The following is a 24,000-nucleotide window of genomic DNA, read 5'->3' as shown; positions in this document are numbered from 1 at the left end:
CTCCGCACCTGCCTGCTAATCACCACACCACCCTACAAGATACCAGGATCACAATGCATCAGCGTCAGATCTGTGTTTAAGATGGCCTGGCAAGTATCTTTTCCGTCTTTTCTGTGAATCAATGAATGAATGAATGAAAACTTTATTTAACAGATTGCAGAATGGGTACAATACAGTACGGCTCAATACACACAATTATTAAGGGACCAAAGACGTTTGTCTTGTTTACATCAGGGTCCCCCATTTTTTATTCATAGGGACATACATGACATACAGGTATATAGTACTGTTACATTTGTGACATATATAATATGCAAATATACAGTACTGTTACCCAGAGATCCTAACAGAAAATATATACATATAGGCAGCTGGGTGGCGTAGCGGAGATTGCGCTCGTCACCAATGCAAGAGACTCCGGTATCGAATCCCAGTCTCAGCATTGCCTTCGGCTTGGGCCGGCCGTCGTACTGGCTCATTTGGCAGAGTCAGCGGGTGGAAGTCGATGGGTGGGGATTGGACGTTGTGGACAGCGACCCCTACAGGTCGGTTGGGAGACGCCTGCACAGCAGAGACAGGAAGTGGCGAGGGTAGTGTGAGCCTCCCATGCGTTACACCTCGCCAATGAGAGTCCGCGCTGGCAGGCGAAAAGATGTGACAGGCTGCCTCCTCGTGTGCCGGAGGGAACACGTGATGCAAGGCTTCTATCCTCTCTACAACCGACCAGTGGGGGGCATAGTCGAGCAACGTTCAAGACAGGGGAGGGGAGAGGGGAGGGCCCCCAAAAACCGGGCTTGCACGCTACGCGCGCTCGGTTATAACATACACAGATATAGTGCCCTTTTCAGCCTTTGAGCACCTGCCCCTCTAAAGTCCTGTGCACGTCCCTGTCTCCAAATATACAATCTCCTGTCCCGTGATGTGGATGAAGAACTCAGAGGCACCACTAGGGGCAGATTAATGACCCTGTACACAACAATGCCCCCCACACTCACATGGGGTAGAGTAGGTGAAGCTAAATGACTGGACGGCCAAATCCTAGAAAACAGAACAGGTGGGCTACATATCACACAATCCCTCTATATACTAACTTATACACCTGCATATAACCCATATAACTCTGTATGATCGCATATATAATAATGCTGTATATACCGTGTATATAGATATATTGGTGCTGTCAATAGATTAAAATAAATCAAATCAAATCAAATTTATTTGTAAGGCCCGACAACACACGTTAATGTCCCCATGGGCCGGACACGTCTTCTTTAAACAAGTCAAGAAGAAACATAACAATAAATCAAGGACAAAACAAGAACACCATAAGGTCCAACAAATTTAAAATAAATGCAAAATAAATGAATGAATGCAAACACTCCCAGACATACCCCACGCGAAGGTAAGGAAACTCACTAAAACCTAACAATAGGAAAAAATGCACCACAGGCAGTGTGGAGGAGAGAAACCTTAGAAGGGCCATTCAAGGGGGGATCTCCCTTCTTAGATGTCGGTGATAGTAGTGTTGCAGACTGACAGTTGGTAAGCATGCACTCAAGTGTGTAGTGAAACACAGATGAGTGCATGCAATAGCAGCTGAACATTTTGAAAAATTAAAGATAGAGCTGATAGCTATAGCAACTGAACATTTTGAAAGATTAAAGATAGAGCTGATAGCGGATCTATTTGAGGCACAGGGGTGGCGCAAAGAGGGTCGTGTCCTCCCTGTCTTAATCACGGGACGTTCAACACTCCGGTCATCGCTCCGAGACAGCCGGAGACAGGGAGATAGGGGGCGGCGCAGAGAGGGTCGCAACCTCCCCGACATCATCGCGGGACGTCCAGCACTCCGGTCATTACGAGACAGCCGGAGACAGGGAGACAGGAGGGCACGCAGAGAGGGTCGCATCCTCCCGGTCTTCATCACGGGACGTCCGACACTCCGGTCAACACTCCGGGACAGCAACTCACAGGGAGACAGGGAGACGGGACAGGCGTTAGACAGCTCGCATGATTGTAGTGGGCGGACATAGCAATAGATACAAGTGGTAAGCATATATGTGACTAGAATAGATATATGAAGTAAGCATATTAAGTGAATAGAATAGAAGTACTTAACCCAGCAATGAAACCACGTTGACAGACCACAAACCATGTTGACAGACCACGGACAGAAGACAGTAAGGAGCTGATCCATGGCCTCTGTGGTGCACGTAGAGCAGTCACTGCAATCTTGGCCAAAATAAATTAACTAATTAATCTCAATTTTCTGTAATTAATCTAGATTAAATATATATATATATATCCACATCTGTCTGTACATACCTGCATATAATCCTTTTTACATATCTGTAGATGCTATATCTATATCTGTACATATCCCTTACCTACTCCTATACTAGTTATGCTACTGGCCACTATGACTACTACCATAGTGTCTTCATACCTGTATCACTGTACATATTAATATTACAACTCTGTACTTAAATCTGATTAGCACTACACTCAGTTCTATATTTTATATCCAGTTTAATCACCTGTACATTGTATATTACTATTGCACTTTACTGTTACATTTGCACTCTGGTTGGATGCCAAACGTATTTGTGTTGTACTGTACTTGTGCTGTATAATGACAATACATTTAAATCTAATCTAAATATAATCTAATCACTGTCATGCCAGCCCTGTTGACCATGTTCCCACTCAAAGTGGACCTAAATCAAATAACCATATTCTTACAAAAGACAGGTGAGACAGTTATCCAATTCTTTGACAGGTTCAAAATAATATGGAATAAGAAATACTGGCACGACAACCAATGAAACAAAAGCACACCCCTCAGTGTTAGGAGCTTTCCTACAAAATTGTCTTCCGTCAACTGGTATGCTAGTCCAATAGTCCAGCCTGGAGGATATGAAGGAGTGGACAGGATTTTCCCCATCTGTCCGAATGAGTGTGGAACTGAGTTTGGCAATGTTCCTGAGGTGGTAGAAGGAGGTCTTGGACAGTTCATGTGATGTGAGCCTCAAAGGTGAGGTGAGGGTACATTTTTACACCCAGGTTGGTGACTGATGTTGAGAGGGGAATGTCCCGGCCAGAGAAAGTGATGCTGGTTATGACGGATGACCGGACCTGGTGTGAGGTGCCGACTAGAATGGCTTCAGTCTTGAAGCTGTTTAACTGTAGGAAGTTGTACTTCATCCACGTACAAAAGTCCTGTTTTCTGAAATAATGTGTGAAAATCTTCTGCCCCAATGTCCACACAATATAATAATATTGCCTGGTAATGAGCACAACTTGCTCTCCAACATGATAATGTAAATGCTTCAATCACCTCCAATGTGGACAGGTGCCCACCTGGGGCTCCTGTTAAACTCCCACCTGGTTCTCCTGTTAAACTCCCACCTGGGGCTCCTGTTAAAACTCCAAGGCCACCCAGAATGGACCCATGGCTTGAGATACTGACCAGAAACATGTAATGTTTCTCGCTGTGTGTCAAATTTGCATAAAAGCCACTTCCCAAACCCCTTTGGCGCTCGAGAAATGCATCAATTACACACATTAACTGCAGAGCCATGTCAATAACGATGTGGAAAATGAATCACATATCGGCTATGAATCGGCTACTGACATCATAGTCTACAACGTACAGTATGACGTACGTATCATCATGCCAGTTAGGGTAGCTTGTGTGTATACTGCACCTTGTGTATATACTGTTTACTTGTACTCTTACTGTTGCGAAGGATCAGATTAAACCGAATATATATATTTATTTATGGATATATATTGCATAGTATTTGTATATCGTTTGATATCCCTTGTATATTCCTTGTACATATACACGGAATATCCCTTTAGCCTACTATAGCCCATAATAGTTCATTCTCTTATTGGACAAAAGGACCAGGCGCCAGGGGACCAGCCCCTGGCGTCAAGTTCAAAGGTACCGACGAGACATGTCCGTACTAGCCCCGGCTCCGCTCAGGGATACGGCTACCGAAATGAGAGTGGCACTATTTGTTCACCGTGCATATAAATATGGCGCAAGTAAATGTAGAAATCCCTTAGTCTTTACCCTTCTACCCAACTTAGTAACAGAACGTGAAGCCTCACCCACGATACCACGTGCGGTGTAGTATGGCCTGTTTGGCCTTAGAATAGCATCGAGACTTCGTGCGAATTAATAGCTGAATTGTCAGAGTTTGGCACTGTACCGTCGAGTGCGACGTATTTCTATTAAGTAATAATAGTCTATCGTGTATGGTGCATCGTGCGGTTAGAGTTCTAAAGTGACTAGCATCTCCAACGCTTCCTCGTGTTATCTAGAGTCTTAACCAGGCTGGGCCGACCACATGGCGCCTTCATCCGAGGAGATCTAGACGAGGACCGAGGGACATGTACACTGGATTACCTACCCGACGACTGCTGAGCCCTATGCGGCTGGAATATATTTGCTTTGGTACTGTGATTTGTGGAGCGGATAATCGCCGACGCCTGTGAGTGTTGGATTTACCCCCGAGAGGAGTCAAGTTGAGTCGGCGCTCAGAGAGACTGAGGTCGCCTAGCTTCTTCTTCATTGTGGAGCTACAGCCTACAAGAGAACCAAGGTGTATTCATCTGCGGATCAAGAGTCTACTGCACTGTCTTCTGTACTTGAAGTCTCCCTAGATATCGTTGACCAGACGGTCTACTACCGACGGCTCTCCTACCCCCCCTACCGGCTTACAACCGGGAGGACCCCTTCCAGAACATCCCGCTATATCATTAAGTGTACCATAGATCTAATTCCCTAAGAGCCAGGTTGTATACTTGCTTCCTGCGTAACCAGAGATTGGACATTCAGTGTTGATTTGCCTACGAGTACTCATTTGCCTTACAAGTGCATTCAAATCATAAATGTAATAGTAAATATCATATGTACCTTTTGCTATATTAAATATTTGATTATTACCTTTGTCTGGAACCGATTTCATTGTGGAAAGTGTTCATCATATTTAGATATCGTGTACTGTATGGCCAGTAGTTAAAGTACATAAAGCGGTAGTGGTTTAATGATACCATACTTATCAATACAGTCAGGGAATTGTACCCCTCAGTTACAATTGGTCCTTCGAGCCGGAGGGTAATTAGTGTAATATTAATATAGTGGTATTAATATTGAAATGGCCTATGATGAACACTCCATAAAACGGTCCTCCTAAAGTAGAACGCCCGCAGCGTAGACGGCAGCCACCTCAGTACTTACGCCGCCAGTATACTACCTAGCCTTCTACAAACGGTAAACACGGTAAAAGTAGAAAGTTAAATTATGTCCGACCCTATCAACCAGGATACCCCGACCACAGAGGCCCTAGTGGGTTCTAATGTAACTGACCAAGCTCACGGTGGGGACCAGGAGGGAACTGACACGACTTTACCCCCCGCCAAGACCGAAGAAGTAGTCCCCCAAGAGCTCCGGGAGGAAGACAACCCTCCAGAGATGGAACTCTGCACGGAACAAGATGAGGAGAGCGCCGAGGAGATAGAGCTCCAGGACTCCCCGCAGAGGAACGCATCCCCAACGAGTACTGCCAGGAGCGGATCACCTCAACCAGCGTCTTCCCCCAGCGAGGCGGACCAGATGCTGGTACAGGCGTTCCTCGCCAGCCTAGCAGCCTCTACGGAGCGCGATCGACTCCAAGCACAGACGCTTAGCGAGCGCGAACAACTCCAAGCACAGACGCTTAGCGAGCGCGAACAACTCCAAGCACAGATGCTTAGCGAGCGCGAACATTCTACCATTGAAAGAGAACGCCTCCAAGCGCAGCAACGGAGCGGCGAAGAGCGCATACGTCTGGAGATGAGACGCCTTCAGGCGGAAGAGAATATGGCAAGAGACCGGGCCGACACCCAGCGTGCCGCTGCCGGTGCCCAAAGAGAAGCAGATCTCACCAAGCGCGAAGCCGAGCGCGACAGACTACAAGCGCAGCTAATGGAGCAGCTGATCGCCAGGGCGACACCCCCTCCCTCCACAAGGGGTTCCAGGGCCTCGTCAAGACACGGGTCAAGGGCACCCTCCCCTAACCGATTAAGCGACCCTGAGCCCGACCACCAGAGAGAGCCTATACCCCCCTCCGAACTCCTTCCCCGACTGGTCCCAGTGAGACCCAGCTACAAGGAAGGAACGGCGTACACAGCGGAGAGGCTAAATAGACGACTACAGGATCTAGATGACCTGGCAGAGGAAGAAGAGGGAGAAGAGGAGAGTCAAGCCCGACAGCAGCACATTACTCCACAGGACCAGGAGGTCCAGTACAGCCCAGGCTATACCCCCGCGGCTCTGCGCTACAGACCCCCGACTCTATTCACGGGTGAGCATGACGCACGACCAGTCCCGAGGAATAGTACCTGGACCAGCGGGCCATGGTACCCTGCCGGTACCAGCCCACCGAGAGGCGTAAGAGGAGACTCGCCTAGGAGGCCTCTCTTCCAACGCTCACCGATGTGCCAGCCATCCACGGCGTCATACATTGGCACACCGACGTTTCCAGACTTCACCCATGAGAACCGAGCACAGTACACGGAGCTACGGATGTGCTTAGAGACAATGATAGTGGATGTAGCTGATGAACGCCACAAGTATGCTATCCTATTGAAGCACCTGAAAGTGCCCAGAGCGCACAACATAGCGCTGGCCTATGCCACCTCTACTACCCCATACACAGCGGCTCTAGCAGCACTAGACCAAAGATATGGACGTATATGGGATTACGTAATACAAGAGATAAGGCATATTGACCGCCTACCCCCAGCAACAGACAATCGCTCACTAGACGACCTGTCTATCAAAGTACAATCCCTGGTAGGGATGCTGGGGGCGCAACGAGAAAAGGGTATGCATGAACTATACGCAAACTCGAATGTCGAGAGGATTTTAGAGAAGCTGCCGCCAGCCCGACATGAGCGCTTCTGGCGGGAAAGAGACCACCGTGATCCTAACGGTCCCGAGCCATCCCTCCTAGACCTAGCCGACTTCCTGGCGAGAGAAGTCAGCAGCCTACGGTTGGATACGTTCGTGCGGAGCACACCAAGCTCCAGAGAGGGACCTAGGAGAGCAAACGATGGCCGAAGATCGGTGACTGTCATGCACCAATCAGAATCAGTACCGAGCAGCAAGAACCACAGTACCCCCTCGATGAAAGAGAAGTGGAAGATGGTGTGCCCGTACTGCGAAAAGGAACACTGGTTGTCACAATGTGACCTGTTCAAGAAGATGACCGCTGAAGAAGTGAGTCAATGGATAAAGTCCAACAGGCGCTGTTACCGATGTGCGCGCAGTCACATGGCAGCCGAGTGCCGCCTCAAGAAGAGGTGTAGTCGGTGTGACGGAGCCCACCTAGATGTCCTACACGACAGTAACAGAAGAAAGCCTGCACCATCCAGCAGCACAAAGGCAAGTGTTATGTACATTGACCCCGCTAGCAGCAGCGGCGCCCAGGTGCTCTTAAAGGTGGTCCGCGTAACACTGAGTTACCAAGATAAGGTCATGGACACTTACGCCGTCCTTGATGACGGGTCAGAGAAGACCCTTCTCCTCGCGTCCGCTGCGGCCCAGCTGGGGCTGCGGGGGAGCGAGAACCAGATGACGATTCGGACAATAAGAAGAGATCTAAAGACGATAAAGGGCGAGAATGTCTCCTTCACTATCGCAGCAAGCGGGCAGCCCGAGAGACGGTATAGGATTACTAATGCTTTCACCAGCCAAGAAATAGGACTATCGCAGTACACCTACCCCATCGCCAAGCTGATGGATAAATATGTGCACCTGCGTCAACTCCCTATCCCGCTCATAGACGGTGCCACCCCGACCCTGCTGATAGGTTCCGACCATGCAGACCTCATAGTCCCGATAGACCGGGTCCATACAGGACCCAGAGGTTGTCCTGCAGCAGTCGAGACCCGCCTAGGATGGACATTACAAGGCCCCCTCGCCAAGTCTCTTAACCGAACAGCAGCCACTAGCTGCCTCCACTCCAGAGCGACAGAAGAAGACACCACACTCCTGCAGCATGTCGAGAGGCTATGGACACTAGAGACAATGCCCTTTAAGAATGAAAAGAAAGACATTCGTTCTAAGGAAGATATTTACGCTATAGCCCTCCTCGAGCAAGGGACAAAGAGAGTCACAGTCAACGGAGTGATGAGATACGCAACTCCACTCCTGAGGCGAGAGGGAATGCCCACCTTTCACGCCACAAAAGAGGCGACGGAGCGGTATCTATTGAACACAGAGCGGCGCCTAGCCAAAGACCCCGCTCAAGAGGCTGTGTACCGCGCTGAGATTAACAAGCTAATCACAGCGGGACACATAAAGAAAATTGACTGGCGACGTCGTGCGCTGCTCCGCGCCTCCCTGATCAAAGACGGCTTTGATCTCCGGCAGCGGGCCAGCAGCGACCCCCCAGTATTGCGCAGCCTCTCCCCAGAGGACAAGGCAGCGAGCAGCGACACCTGGATGGCGACCATCCCAGGAGAAGCCCAAGAAATGACACTAGGACTAGTCTGGCGCTTCAAAACAGACTCGCTCCATTATAGACACAAACCCCTGACCAAGGAGCAGGGAAGGTCGACGGCAATACCGACCACCAGACGGAGTGTATACAGAACACTCGCCAGACAATATGACCCGTTGGGATGTATTCTACCTTACACCACCAGGGCAAAGATGATTGTAAGAGCGCTATGGGACAAGGACCAGGGCTGGGACGATCCCATACCCGAACACCTTGCATCCACATGGAGAGAGTGGGAGACAGAACTCCGCTCACTCCCAGGTGTTAATATACGCCGCAGCTACTTCCCACCCACAGTGAGGCCAGAGACATGCAAGATGGACCTGCACGTATTCAGCGACGCCTCCGAAGTAGCCTACGGTTCGGTGGCCTACTTGCGTGCCCGAGAGGAGGGAGGAGAAATACATACTGCTTTCATCCTGGCTCGCTCAAGAATAGCCCCACGAAAGCAACAATCTATCCCACGTCTAGAGCTCTGCGCAGCCCTAGCAGGAGCGCAGCTCGCCACGTTAATCCAACGTGAACTCACCATCCCGGTGCAAAGAACAATCTTGTGGTCAGACTCCACGACCGTACTCACATGGATCCGGTCTGATTCGTGCAGATACAAGGTCTTCGTGGGAGTCAGAGTCACCGAGATTCAAGAGTTAACAGAAGTAGCGAGCTGGAGGTATGTGGACACCAAACACAACCCAGCTGACGTCATCACCCGGGGAATGTCCCTGGATGACCTCACCCGTCACAACCTCTACAGTGACGGACCAGAGTTTCTCAAGCTCCCAGAGGAAGAGTGGCCTACACCCACCCCACGGGAGGCGAGTAAAGAGGAGGCCGAAAACAAGAAACCTATGTTCTGTGGATTGAACACACTCGTCTCCACAGACCCCGACATAGACGATTGCCTCACCCTACAGAGTGCGCAGCTAAAGACATTTCTGTGGCACCACCCAGAGGTTCAGCCCACGACTGACATTTCAGCAGCTGACTACGAAGAAGCAGAACTTCTTCTACTACAACGAGCTCAGAGAAACTCGTTCCCCGATGAGCTAGCCTGTCTACAGGGAGCAAAGCCCGTCCCATCAGACAGCAGACTGCTCCACCTAGCCCCCGAGAGCGACGCCCATAGTCTCATCAGAGTGGGTGGTCGTCTGCGGAGAGCCCCAGACTTACCGGATGACGTCAAGTACCCGATAGTCTTGAACAGCCGACACAAGGTCACAGAGCTGATCATAAAGAAATACGACGAGGATGTGCACCACGCAGGGGCAGAGAGAGTCTTCGCGGAGATCAGACGTCGTTATTGGATACTGCAAGGGAGAGAAGCAGTGCAGCGCTTCCAGCGAACCTGTCTAGACTGTCGTAAGTGGCGAGCCCAGCCCAGTATACCCCGGATGGCTGACCTACCTCCCTGTCGCCTCCGACTCGGCGACAAGCCTTTTCACTCCACCGGTATGGACTGTTTCGGCCCGCTGTATATAAAGAAAGGAAGAGGAACCGAGAAGCGGTGGGGTATTGTATTCAAATGCATGACCACCAGAGCGATACATATCGAACTCCTTCCAACCATGAGCACAGACTCATTCCTTATGGCCTTCCGAAGATTCACATCACGGAAGGGAAAACCGTCTACATTATTGTCTGATCACGGGACAAACTTCAAAGGCGGAGAAAGAGAGCTGAGAGAGAGCTTCCAAGCTATGGGCCCAGAACTTAAGACCCACCTCGCTCCATCCCAGATTGACTTCCAGTTTAATCCCCCGAACGCACCTCACTTCGGTGGAACTTGGGAACGAGAAGTACGTTCTATAAAGACAGCCCTGTACGCCGTGCTTGGGGCCCAGACCGTAGCGGAAGAAGTCTTAATGACAGTCCTCACGGAGATCGAGGGAGTATTGAACTCAAAGCCCCTCGGTTACGTCTCAAGTGATGTAGCAGATGTCGACCCAGTCACCCCCAACACACTCTTGATGGGGCGGCTGGACCCCGCGCTACCCCAGACAATGTACAGGCCTGAAGAAGCGAACGGCCGAAGAATGTGGAGGTACAGTCAAGTATTGGCTGACAAGTTTTGGAACAGCTTCCTACTCCACTACCTACCGTCTCTACAGACCCGCCAGAAATGGGTGAAAGAGAGAGACAATTTGACAGAAGGAACAGTCGTCATGATTATCGACCAGTCACTACCCCGAGCTATGTGGCCGGCTGGCCGCGTAAGCAAAGTGATCACCGGTGCCGATGGAAAGGTCCGAGCAGCTGAAGTGCTCGTCCAAGGGCGGACCTACACCCGACCCGTGGCGAGGCTAATAGAACTGCCAAGGCTCCCCGATACTATCGATGACGACCATGACCCCATGACTTTGTGAACTGACTGACCCTCACAGCGGACATTGAGTAGTGGACAGTGCGGTTAATCTGTCTCTGCTTAGCTAATTAGGTGGGACTAATTAGGGGGCAGCTGTTGCGAAGGATCAGATTAAACCGAATATATATATTTATTTATGGATATATATTGCATAGTATTTGTATATCGTTTGATATCCCTTGTATATTCCTTGTACATATACACGGAATATCCCTTTAGCCTACTATAGCCCATAATAGTTCATTCTCTTATTGGACAAAAGGACCAGGCGCCAGGGGACCAGCCCCTGGCGTCAAGTTCAAAGGTACCGACGAGACATGTCCGTACTAGCCCCGGCTCCGCTCAGGGATACGGCTACCGAAATGAGAGTGGCACTATTTGTTCACCGTGCATATAAATATGGCGCAAGTAAATGTAGAAATCCCTTAGTCTTTACCCTTCTACCCAACTTAGTAACAGAACGTGAAGCCTCACCCACGATACCACGTGCGGTGTAGTATGGCCTGTTTGGCCTTAGAATAGCATCGAGACTTCGTGCGAATTAATAGCTGAATTGTCAGAGTTTGGCACTGTACCGTCGAGTGCGACGTATTTCTATTAAGTAATAATAGTCTATCGTGTATGGTGCATCGTGCGGTTAGAGTTCTAAAGTGACTAGCATCTCCAACGCTTCCTCGTGTTATCTAGAGTCTTAACCAGGCTGGGCCGACCACATGGCGCCTTCATCCGAGGAGATCTAGACGAGGACCGAGGGACATGTACACTGGATTACCTACCCGACGACTGCTGAGCCCTATGCGGCTGGAATATATTTGCTTTGGTACTGTGATTTGTGGAGCGGATAATCGCCGACGCCTGTGAGTGTTGGATTTACCCCCGAGAGGAGTCAAGTTGAGTCGGCGCTCAGAGAGACTGAGGTCGCCTAGCTTCTTCTTCATTGTGGAGCTACAGCCTACAAGAGAACCAAGGTGTATTCATCTGCGGATCAAGAGTCTACTGCACTGTCTTCTGTACTTGAAGTCTCCCTAGATATCGTTGACCAGACGGTCTACTACCGACGGCTCTCCTACCCCCCCTACCGGCTTACAACCGGGAGGACCCCTTCCAGAACATCCCGCTATATCATTAAGTGTACCATAGATCTAATTCCCTAAGAGCCAGGTTGTATACTTGCTTCCTGCGTAACCAGAGATTGGACATTCAGTGTTGATTTGCCTACGAGTACTCATTTGCCTTACAAGTGCATTCAAATCATAAATGTAATAGTAAATATCATATGTACCTTTTGCTATATTAAATATTTGATTATTACCTTTGTCTGGAACCGATTTCATTGTGGAAAGTGTTCATCATATTTAGATATCGTGTACTGTATGGCCAGTAGTTAAAGTACATAAAGCGGTAGTGGTTTAATGATACCATACTTATCAATACAGTCAGGGAATTGTACCCCTCAGTTACACTTACTCATAGTACAAGTAGATTGTATTTCCTATTCGGTTGTTAAGCCTGACACGCGTGACGTATATTCATGTCCGGGGACAAGCGCTCTCCGCTTCAGACAGCAGGGGATACTAGGAACACTTACTCCAAACTGTTTATTTATGACTCAGATCTATTAAGACAACAAGGGACACAGCACTGAGGCGTGTTGAAAAGACCAGAGCCTCAGCCAACGCAGGAAGGTCGACCTCCTTACGTCACGACGTATAACAACCTCATATTTATGTGTTTTTACTATTACCCTGCCCATTCCTGTACCTCCCCTCCCCCCTGCCCCATGCTGCTATGATTCCCAGATCTTATCTTATCTTATCTTGTCTGGTCTGGTCTGGTCTGGTCTGGTCTGGTCTGGTCTGGTCTGGTCTGGTCTGGTCTGGTCTGATCTTATCTTATCTTATCTTATCTTATCTTATCTTATCTTATCTTATCTTATCTTATCTTATCTTATCTTATCTTATCTTATCTTGTCTTATCTTATCTTGTCTTGTCTTGTCTTGTCTTGTCTTGTCTTGTCTTGTCTTGTCTTGTCTTGTCTTGTCTTGTCTTGTCTTGTCTTGTCTTGTCTTGTCTTGTCTTGTCTTGTCTTGTCTTGTCTTGTCTTGTCTTGTCTTGTCTTGTCTTTTGTATCCTCCTGCTCTCCCATTGGCCAGAGATCTATAGGGGGGTATGAAGACTCCTGACACAGACTATTCAGATTGAATGACATCCCAATGTTGCTTTATGAACTGGGGTTTTGTTTCCATTAGTCAGGTCTGTTGAGGAGCCGGTCTGTATGATTAACTGTCACAATCAGCAGGCATGGCTGAGAGAGAGGAGGCTATAAAGCATAGTTCCTTTCTGCTCTCTCCCTCTCTCTCTCTCTCTCTCTCTCTCTCTCTCTCTCTCTCTCTCTCTCTCTCTCTCTCTCTCTCTCTCTCTCTCTCTCTCTCTCTCTCTCTCTGTCTACACCTTCTGTCTCTCTCTCTATCTCTCTCTGTCTCTACCCTTTTTAATACCCTTCTTGTACACACATCAATACCTATTCACCTCATTCTATTGTTATTGCATCCAACACAAATCTTTCATACTGACTTACTGATTGCCATAACTCGTTGTATAATGCTTAGTTTGATCATTAAAAAAAATGTATGCTGCATTTGGCCAGAAGTAGCTGATTGTGCAAAAGAACACAAACTATGTTAGGTTCCTTGTTAGTCTCTGCTGCTTCTTTATTCTGTACAGTGAATTGATGTAATGATATGTTCTGTATCGTTTCTATGTTTCTAGCTCAGTTAAAGATTGAGCGCCGCTACTGTATGTTGCATTTCGCCCTAGGAGGCTGAAATTTGCCATGGAGATTGTGCATGCATGCGCAATTGTGTGTGTGTGTGTGGTTGTGTGTGTGTGAATCTGTTTGTGTGTGTGTGTGTGTGTTTGTGTGTGTGAGTCTGTGTGTGTGTGTTTATGAATGAATTACCTATCACAAAAAGGTAGCAGCTATTGCAAATGTATTATTTTTTGCTGTTCCAGAACAAACAAACAACAAGGATTGATAGAGAAATGTACCAACACATGTCTCTCTCTCTTTCTATCACACACACACACACAGACACACACACGCACGCACACGCACACACGCACACACACACACGCACACACGCACACGCACAATCTCTCTCTCCCTCAGCCTTCAGCCAAATATCTTTCTATGTCATATCGCATATGTTTTGTGATTACTATTAGGCTATGCATTTATAGATTTACTGAGATTACAATAATAAATCAATATATATATAATTGTTTACTGTCTTCACCCCCCCCCCCCCCCCCCCCCCTCTCTGGAGGGAAGTAGGAAGCAGGGGCTCTAGGCCACAGGGGTTGTTCTGCTTGATTGTCCTGCGTGTAACAATGACATTGAAACGGCAACATGATGTGTCTCCTGAACCTGTGAGCTGTAATGGACATTATGCCACTCTCACCACTCAACCGCTGCGTCTATCCTGTCCATCACCCGCACCCTGCAATTACTGCCGAGATGCAGCCAGCCAAGAAGACTATTTACCCACAAACCCTCTCTCTCTAATCGCCTTACAGTGCACGGCGCCATGACGACCAGGTTATAATTTGCAGTCCCATGCTGAGTCAGGGCAAATGGGATGTCTCCTCCACGACGACAAATCATGAAAATGACCTCTCATGTCGAATGTGGTTCTATCTCTTTTCCAAATAAGTCATTCGCACAGTGAATCCATCTCTATGAGACACAGCAGGAGGAATACTAATGTAATGTAAATATACCCATGTAGTAGGACGAGTTCTCAGTTTGTCGTTTGTTTGTTTACATTAAGAATGCGCTTTTAATTGACTCATTTAATGCCTCGTATGTATTTAGTTTCTTTATGGTTGCCATTAGATGAACCCAGTACAGTCTGTGGTTCATCCACCATGGCATTCGTCTCGTTTATTTGTTTGGTTCTGCAAAAAAAAAAAAAATTAATTAAAAGAAAACAATCACTCATCACAATCATTTCAAGATTCAATAGTTTACTGGATTCAATAGTTAATTGTTACCATTTCAATGAAACATTGATTGTAATTTGTCTTGGTGAGTGAACAGGTAAACAACAATCATACACATAATAGTACAATAATTCCCTCCGGTCCTCCTCCACTGCTTCCCTCACTGTCCCGTCATCCAAACTTAAAAACGTTGGTGATCGGGCCTTCTCACGCACTGCACCCCGACTCTGGACCTCAGACCATCAGAGACTCCGCCACACTCTCCACCTTCAAATCCCGCCTCAAAACCCACCTGTTCTCCCTAGCCTTCAACCTTCCCCACCCGCTTTATTTTTCTGTGTATCTCATGCTGTTTCCCTGTTTCCCCCCTGGTCTTATGTACCTTTTTGTTTCTTTGTTTTTCTTTGTTTCTCTGCCTATTGTCAGCGACGACTTTGTGTTCTTGAGAAGCGCTATACAAATAAAATGAATTATTATTATTATTATTATTAATAAATACAGCATAGACGTGGAAAGAATACACAAAGTAAGCAAATATACTCATAGGCATACAGATACATAATAAAGTGTCTGGAGTATGTTTTTTTTTTAAAGGGGAACTATCTTATAAATGGCCTTTTTCAGTGTTTAGCATTGTTTCCTAGCTATGTGGACTTATATTAATAGGATCTATGTCTCTAATTCTCATATTGGCGCATTCTTCCAATTCTCCTCTCACAATATTCACCCTCACTGAACTGAGTCATCTGAAAATGTGCATATCTGTGATGTCAGAGATTTCTCAGCTGCCAACTCTGCCAATTGAATTAGTATGATGGCCGGCCCAAGCCGGAGGCAACGCCGACAGCTGGAGTCGAACCCGGTGTCTCTTGCGTTGGTGACGAGCGTAATGTCTGCTGCGCCACCCAGCCGCCCCCACTGTCATATTTCTTATATTCAGATCTAATTATATTGCCTATATTTATGTCTTTCTACTATTACGCTGTCCATACCAAGTTTCAAGTTTCTTTAATAGTTGTCATACAGAAGTACAGAATACTTTTATACAAAATGCTTCTTTCTGTTACGCTCCAGAGACTGTGCTAGACAAAAGATAAGTATGAAATAAAATAGTATAGCATGTAAAAATAGAAGTAAAAATAGAAGTCACGTACGTAGACACAGTGTTCAGTATATACATATGTACAATGTTCGATGCAGAATAGAAGTAACTGAGTTACCATACAATATACAATATACTATGCAATATACTAATATACAATATACTATATAGTGCAAAGCAGAAATGGGATGAGGTACAGTTTAGGTACAATTTACAGTAAGGTGTACTGAGGTATGGGTTGTAGTGCAAATCCTTTACCAATAAATATAAAGTGTTTAGGTGTTCTAAAGTGTGGAGAGTGGGTGCTGCAGTGAGTTGTTTGTTTAAAGTGAGTGTGTGGGTGTGGATGTGTGTGTTGTGAGTGCATTTGATGGTTGTTGCTAGTGTTATTGTTCGTTGAGCAACCTGATGGCCTGGGATAGAAGCTTCTTCTGAGTCTTTCTGTGCAGCAGTTCAAAGAGGCAGTTGTTCGGGTGGCTGGAGTCCTTGATGATTCTCTTAGCCTTACCCCTGCACCGCTTGTTGTAAATGTTCTGGAGGGTGGGAAGCCCCCCTCCAACGTGCGTTCGGCTGAACGTGCCACTCTCTGTAGTCTGCTACGGTCTTGTGCGGTGCTATTCCTGGATAAAAGCGCCAGCTAAATGACAAAATGTAAATAAGAGCAGATGGGGTGTGGTTGAGGTACAAGGGTGACGCTTGATAAATGACACAATTTGCTCAGACTCACTTTTTACACAGCAAAAAGATTTTTGCCTTTGTCTTTTATCCATTCGAGTAAATCTTTAATTATTGAAACTCTAGGTTTCCACTCTCATCTTTGAACCACACATGCCCACCCACCCACACACGCGCGCACGTCCTTGTCTGGGTCTGAGAGACTGACGGTGGCTGCCTGTTGCATTTTTAATGCCTTCATCTTTTCCCAGCTGTGTGTGATGAATGTTTGATATGCTGTATCATCCAGGGGCCTTGCGTGTCTTAGGAAGACAAAGATATGTCCAAGCCAGGCCCATCAGACCTTCAACCCCCTGAAATATTCACACCTAGGGACCACCCGAGTTCTGCCCCCCAGGATGTCCAAGTCAATATGTGTCTGGTGTGACCCTTAGATGAAATAGAAGGACATCAATGAACCTCGCCAGAAGGACCCTAGCTTGAAAATCAGATTGTGTGTGTGTGTGTGTGTGTGTGTGTGTGTGTGTGTGTGTGTGTGTGTGTGTGTGTGTGTGTGTGTGTGTGTGTGTGTGTGTGTGTGTGTGTGTGTGTGTGTGTGTGTGTGTGTGTGTGTGTGTGTTGTGTGTGTGTGTGTGTGTGTGTGTGTGTCCTGTATGTTGTGGTCATGCCTTTGACTAACCCTCAAGAGATGCAGAGCTGTATAGTGAGAGTAGCTTTCAGGCTTTTTATAATTCTATGATTTTAGGGTGAGGCGATGCAGCCTCCTAGCATTGTAGCCCACAGTAGGTGCTGCTGACATCATCAAACAGGGACGGGCTTGTTAGTCACCGTTAACTATGATGCACTCACGGTTCTAAAGCACACTCGGTATGAATGCGCACGCGTGCCCAGGAACCCCTGCTTTCCTCCAGAGTCACAACAAAGGGGGGGGGGGGGGGGGGGGGGGGTGAAGACAGTAAAAATTTATAAATAAATAGAGAGTGAGAGAGAGACAGAGAGACAGAGAGAGAGAGAGAGAGAGAGAGAGAGAGAGAGAGAGAGAGAGAGAGAGAGAGAGAGAGAGAGAGAGAGAGAGAGAGAGAGAGAGAGAGAGAGAGAGAGAGAGAGAGAGAGAGAGAGAGAGAGAGAGAGAGAGAGAGAGAGAGAGAGAGAGATCCTCCTTTTTGTCAATTGCCAATTGGCATAAACACACATATATATACACACACTCACACACACACACACACACACACACACACACACACACACACACACACACATATATATACACACACTCACACACACACACACACACACACACACACACACACACACACACACACACACACACACATATAGGCTACACACTTTTGGCTTCACACATATAGGCTACACACTTTTGGCTTCTCTGCCCCTACCTCATGGAATACCCTGCAGGAAACTCTGAAACTATACACTATAGTGTCTATGGGTCGGTAAAGAACCTTAATGACCAATCAGGTCACCACAATATGTAATTGTTTTTAAATGAGTACCTCTGTTTTTATTTTTTTATTTAATAAAAATAAAAATTAAGTATTTTAAAATGTGCTCTTAATTATTCTGATTGTCTGGTGTCTTTATATGAACGCACTATGACACTTGTAACATCTCGACGACACTGTAAATGAGTTTAATACTCAGTGTATTTATCGAGTATAAATAAAGATTGAATGAATGAATGAATATGTAACGGATGGTATCGTGAAGGGCTGGGGTGAGTAGCGGTGCTATGGGTTAAACTCACTCTCATCCTCAAAAGACACATTGACACGTTACAAAGCAGTGAGTTCACTTCTTGGTAAAGCGGTCTGTGCTGTTGCACGCGGCGTGGGAGACCCGTGTTCGAAACTCCCTCGGGGCATCGAAGTTTGAGGTGACGTTGTCACAACCGTTACATATACTGTACACACACAGTACCTACATGTCCTTTCTTTTTAATATGGCAGAGACAACGGTTCTGTGATCTGCTTGCATTTCATCTCCCATAGCGGGGTGTCTTGAGTGGCCTTGTCATTTGAATCTTCTTTCAAGTGAAAGTGTTATGGTTTGTAACCGACCCCAATCGCACAACACAAGACAGGTATGAGGGTAAGCCAAGAAACGGGCATTTATTGAAACAAAGGGAAACCGGCACTGTCCCTTTAAGGGAGAAACACAAAATACTGGAAATAACAAGAGGGGAAGGAACAGGCTAAGGGAACGCTAGGGGAAGGTTAAGGGAACACTAAGGGAAGGCTAAGGGAACGCTAGGGGAAGGTTAAGGGAACACTAAGGGAAGGCTAAGGGAACGCTAGGGGAAGGTTGGAAGAAACAGGGAGGAACTAGGAGGACCGGACGGGAGGACTAGGAGGAACTAGAGAGGGGAGAACTAGGGACAGAGGGACAGGTACTGGGGGACATAGGGAACAGGTTCTGGGGAAACAGAGGGCCAGGTTCTGGTGACAGAGGACAGAGGCCCGCGGAGGCGGGCTGGGGACGAGGAGGACTAGAAAGGGGAGAACAGGGACAGAGGCCCGCGGAGGCGGGCTGGGGACAGGGAGGACTGGGAGGAATGTGGGAAACATCAGGGCCGCTCTGCAGAACTCTCTCGGCAGATCTCCGAGGTGGGTAACGACGGCCGAGAGGGAGAGAGGAGAGGGTTAAAGTACAAAGGGGAAAACAGAGCAGATGCAGGAGAGGTGACTAGTCCAAATACAAAAGTTATCGAAGTAAAAACTATCTTCGTGTAAAATACACAAAGAGCAAAGTTCCAAAACAATCCAAAAGTGAATACTATCTTCGGTGTGAACAAACACACAGTGGAGATGTAACGTCCAAAATAATATCCCAGTGAAAACAAACAGAGGCACACGCTGGGTGAGTGACTGTCTGATTAAAAGGGTGTTATCTTCAGTGTTAAGAAACACACGAAAACGGAGATGATCAAGACAGTCAAATAAACTCACCCAGACGTAATGCGTATAATGCGTAAAGGAGTTGGAACAGCAGCGGGGCGAGGGCGTCGCCACCGGGGAGCCGGCTGTCCGAGCCGAGGTCAGAGTGGTGCTGGAACAGGCAGCGGGGCGAGAGCGTCGCCACCGGGGAGCCGGCTGTCCGAGCCGAGGTCAGAGTGGTGCTGGAACAGGCAGCGGGGCGAGAGCGTCGCCACCGGGGAGCCGGCTGTCCGAGCCGAGGTCAGAGTGGTGCGCCACTGCTTGGAGTGCGCGCCGGAACCTGAGAGACGCATCTGGGGTGCGTCTGCGTGGAGGAGTGTGCCAAGCTTGGAGGTCTGGATGATGCGCGTCTGTGCGCTGGTACGGAGGAGCGTGCCAAGCTCGAAGGTCTGGAAGATGCGCGTCTGTGCGCTGGTACGGAGGAGCGTGCCAAGCTCGAAGGTCTGGAAGATGCGCGTCTGTGCGCTGGTACGGAGGAGCGTGCCAAGCTCGAAGGTCTGGAAGATGCGCGTCTGTGCGCTGGTACGGAGGAGCGTGCCAAGCTCGAAGGTCTGGAAGATGCGCGTCTGTGCGCTGGTACGGAGGAGCGTGCCAAGCTCGAAGGTCTGGATGATGCGCGTCTGTGCGCTGGTACGGAGGAGCGTGCCAAGCTCGAAGGTCTGGAAGATGCGCGTCTGTGCGCTGGTACGGAGGAGCGTGCCAAGCTCGAAGGTCTGGAAGATGCGCGTCTGCGCGCTGGTCTGGATGTGCGTCAGGTCGATAGCTGCGTGGGGGTCTGAAGTGGATCACTGGGATGCCTCCCGTGGAAGTCTAGGGAGCGCAGACCAGTCTCCCCCTCAGGCAACGGCGACAGCAGGCGAAGGCTGGAGCAACATCTCTACGCCGGAGAATCAAAACAGCATAGGCAGAACAGAGGACCTCCCGAAGGAGTCTTGATGTTTGAGAATATGATACGGCATGTTTACAACACGACCCACGCCGAAACGAGGGGAAGAGCCTGGTATTTAAAGCCCACAGGGGAACTAATTAGCCTGCCACCACAGGTGCGAGAGGTAATTGATAATCGAACTAAAAGTGTGAGTTCGGCACCAGACCAATCAAACACATAATGACAGGTAGTCCAGGTGTGGCCACTGAGAGTAAACGAGAGTAAAGAACGAGAGGGTGGGGGCTAGAGAGAGTGAGTGAGAAGGGAATTCCTAAACAGTAGGCTTAAAGAAAACAGAGAAAGTTGGTGAGCAGCGGACAAAACCTCACAGAAAGATTTTGGTTTTGCTTAGAGGTCTGTTTTCCCAGCCATGTTTTGTTTAAATGAAAGTGAGTTAGGAAGTCTCTCTCTCTCTCTCATCTCTGAACAACAGAGAGGCTGCCGTGGTGAGATGACAAAGAGCCTGAGAAACAACATGGTAACAACCAGGCATATAGAGATGTCTCTGTAAGTGGAGGCAAGAGGAGCAGATATAATGTATATAGGCCTACCGCTATTTATTCTTACCGTATATGTATTTGTACCCAGTTTCACCTGTACATTGTATATTACTATTGCACTTTACTGTTACATACTCTGGTTGGATGCCAAACTTATTTCCGTTGTACTGTACTTACTTGTGCTGTATTATGACAATACATTTGAATCAAATCTAATCTAATCTAATCTATAGTGTTTATTAATAATGTCATGGAAGCCAAGTCCATGGGTCCATTTCCTATTACATGTGTAGAAAACATGTGTTTGTTCACATAGGGCTTACTGGAAGAACTGCTGGTGGCCGGAGGCATACAGTATTGCATTCTATAGGCTCTAAATTGCCACATGGTGTGATAGTTGAGTAGGCCTATAGATCCATCCATCCATCCATCCGTCTGTCTGTCTGTTCATCCACCCATCCATCCAGCAGCTTAATTCCAGACAAGTCCTGATGATGGGATTCGTGAAAGTGGACGAGGCACCTGTGGACTCACATATAAACATAAACAAATCCATCCCATGCATGAATGAATGAATGAATGAAAACTTTATTTAACAGATTGCAGAATGGGTACAATACAGTACGGCTCAATACACACAATTGTTAAGGGGATGCAGACCAGAGAAAGACTTTGTCTTGTTTACACCAGGGTCCCCCATTTTCAATTCATATGACATTGATTTATGACATACGGCGTCCATATGACATCATGATGACATTTATGGCATAGGGACATACATGACATACAGGTGTATTGATTGATTGATTGAAAACTTTATTAACAGATTGCAGAATGGGTACAATACAGTACAGCTCAATACACACAATTGTTAAGGGGATGCAGACCAGAGAAATACTTTCGTCTTGTTTACATCAGGGTCCCCCATTTTCAATTCATCAGGACATATATGACATACAGATAGTCAGTACTGCTACATCTATACATTTATGACATACCAGATTTGCAAATACAGTACTGTTTGTGATACAGAAGGAGTCAGGAAAAGGGAGTATATACATTTGACGTAGAAACTGTACATTGGAGGAGGTTGGGTGGGGGGGTTGGGTACACTGGGGTATTGACAACCATACTATGGGTAATCTACATTGGAGGTGGTTGGGGGGGGGGGGGGGGGCACACTGTATAAACAAGCAAACTGTACATTGAGGGGGGGGGGGGGAGACACAGTACAAACAAACAAAATTGTACATTGGACTATTGACAAAACCATACTAGGTAAATGACTGTACATTGGAGGGGGTTGGGTTAGGATATTTACAGGGGCCAGTGTTGAATTGCAGTCTCCCGTAGGTGTCCCTTGAGAGAGGTTTTGAAAGTGGGTAGTGATCCACATTCCTTTACAGCTTTGGGTAGGGCGTTCCACATTGATGTGGCATAATTGCGAAACGTGTTTAGTCACTTATTTGAGCCGAATCTGGGTTTAACATGATTTGTGGAGCTCCCTCTGGTGTTGTGATCGTGGTATTCACTGACCTTTGGGAAGTATTTTGACATGTTGGGTACCTTGGTCGTGTAGTGTATCTTGTAGACCAGGCCCATTGCAAGTTGCTGTACTCTGCTGTACTCTAAGCCATCCTAGGTTGTCAAAGTGGGCAGGGGTGAGGTGGGTTCTAGGAGTCAAGTCAAGCGTAGTCTGACCAGTTTGTTTTGAGATGTTTGTAATTTTGTTTTTAGCGCCTTTGAGGTGCTTTTGTACTGTTACTGTTATAGTACTTTATGTACTGTTATACTTCTCGAATTAAAATCCAGAACACGACCGTACTGTACACGAAATGTATAATATAAACCCACAACCTGTTCTGAATGTATCCCCCGGTTACTTCCGAGGGGTTTGATTCGCTGCTTATGACATCAGCTGTGGAGAGAGTGTGCGAGTTCCCCGGTCCCCGGTGCGCCCTCTCTCCTCCTCCCCGGTTACCGAATATGACACAATGTCTGCGGGTATAAAAAGCTATAGGGCCACTCCTTTCAAGGCGTAGCCAGCTCAGTCTGGTGGTGACTACACGGTTATTACAGTACCACTCTGCTCCGCTGCCAACGGACGGACCAGGGTGTGATTCTGCGAGCGAGAGAGAGAGAGAGAGAGAGGATGGCGACGCTTGTGGAATCCGCAGATATGGGACTTTAAGCAGCGAGACGTCGAGCCACATTATTATGGCATCGCCCGTAACGTCTTCGAGCCTTTCCCACTTCGTAGACAGCAAATTTTACCTGCTGGTTGTTGTCGGGGAAATCGTAACGGAGGACCACTTGAAGTGTGCCATTGCGGATATCGAGAAAGGTGAGAGAGGAGGAAGAGAGGATGGATGGAGAGATGATGATGATGGTGATGATGGCGCAACTAGTCTCTGGTGATGAATCGACCAGATTAAGGTTGAGCTGCTGAACTGTATATTTGGATCATCTGCCGCCGCTTGGAAATGTGATTTTACGCACAAAGTGTTGATGGCGTTTGTTTTGTAAACCTTGCACTGTACACACATTATTGCTCTATCTCGCGTTGAGCATATAGGATGAACATTCAACAGACACATTAAACTTATTATTCACTTACAGTTGTATATAGACTGGGTATTGTACAACCCCTCCCATTGTTAGGCCAGTCGCACATATGTGTCTCCAAATGTAGAGGCTATACTTTACGCATGTCGCAGCAGGTACCCGGTCCGTGTTAAATTAGCCTTTCATTTCTCTAGATACCCCCTTCATCCCCCGGTTGTTCAAGTTTCAAGTTTTGGTTTATTTGTCACATATAAGGTACATTATACATTACAGTGAAATGCTTGGTTCTGTATATGAGCCCCCTGGAATGTGCTTCATACAGTACAAAGTAAAAAGAATAAAGGCCAAACAGTA

The sequence above is a fragment of the Notolepis coatsorum genome (assembly GCF_963971535.1).
Source record: "Notolepis coatsorum genome assembly, chromosome: 11".
Taxonomy (NCBI): Eukaryota; Metazoa; Chordata; class Actinopteri; order Aulopiformes; family Paralepididae; genus Notolepis; species Notolepis coatsorum.
The sequence above is the reverse complement of the archived record's forward strand: the minus strand, read 5'-3'. Positions refer to the sequence as shown.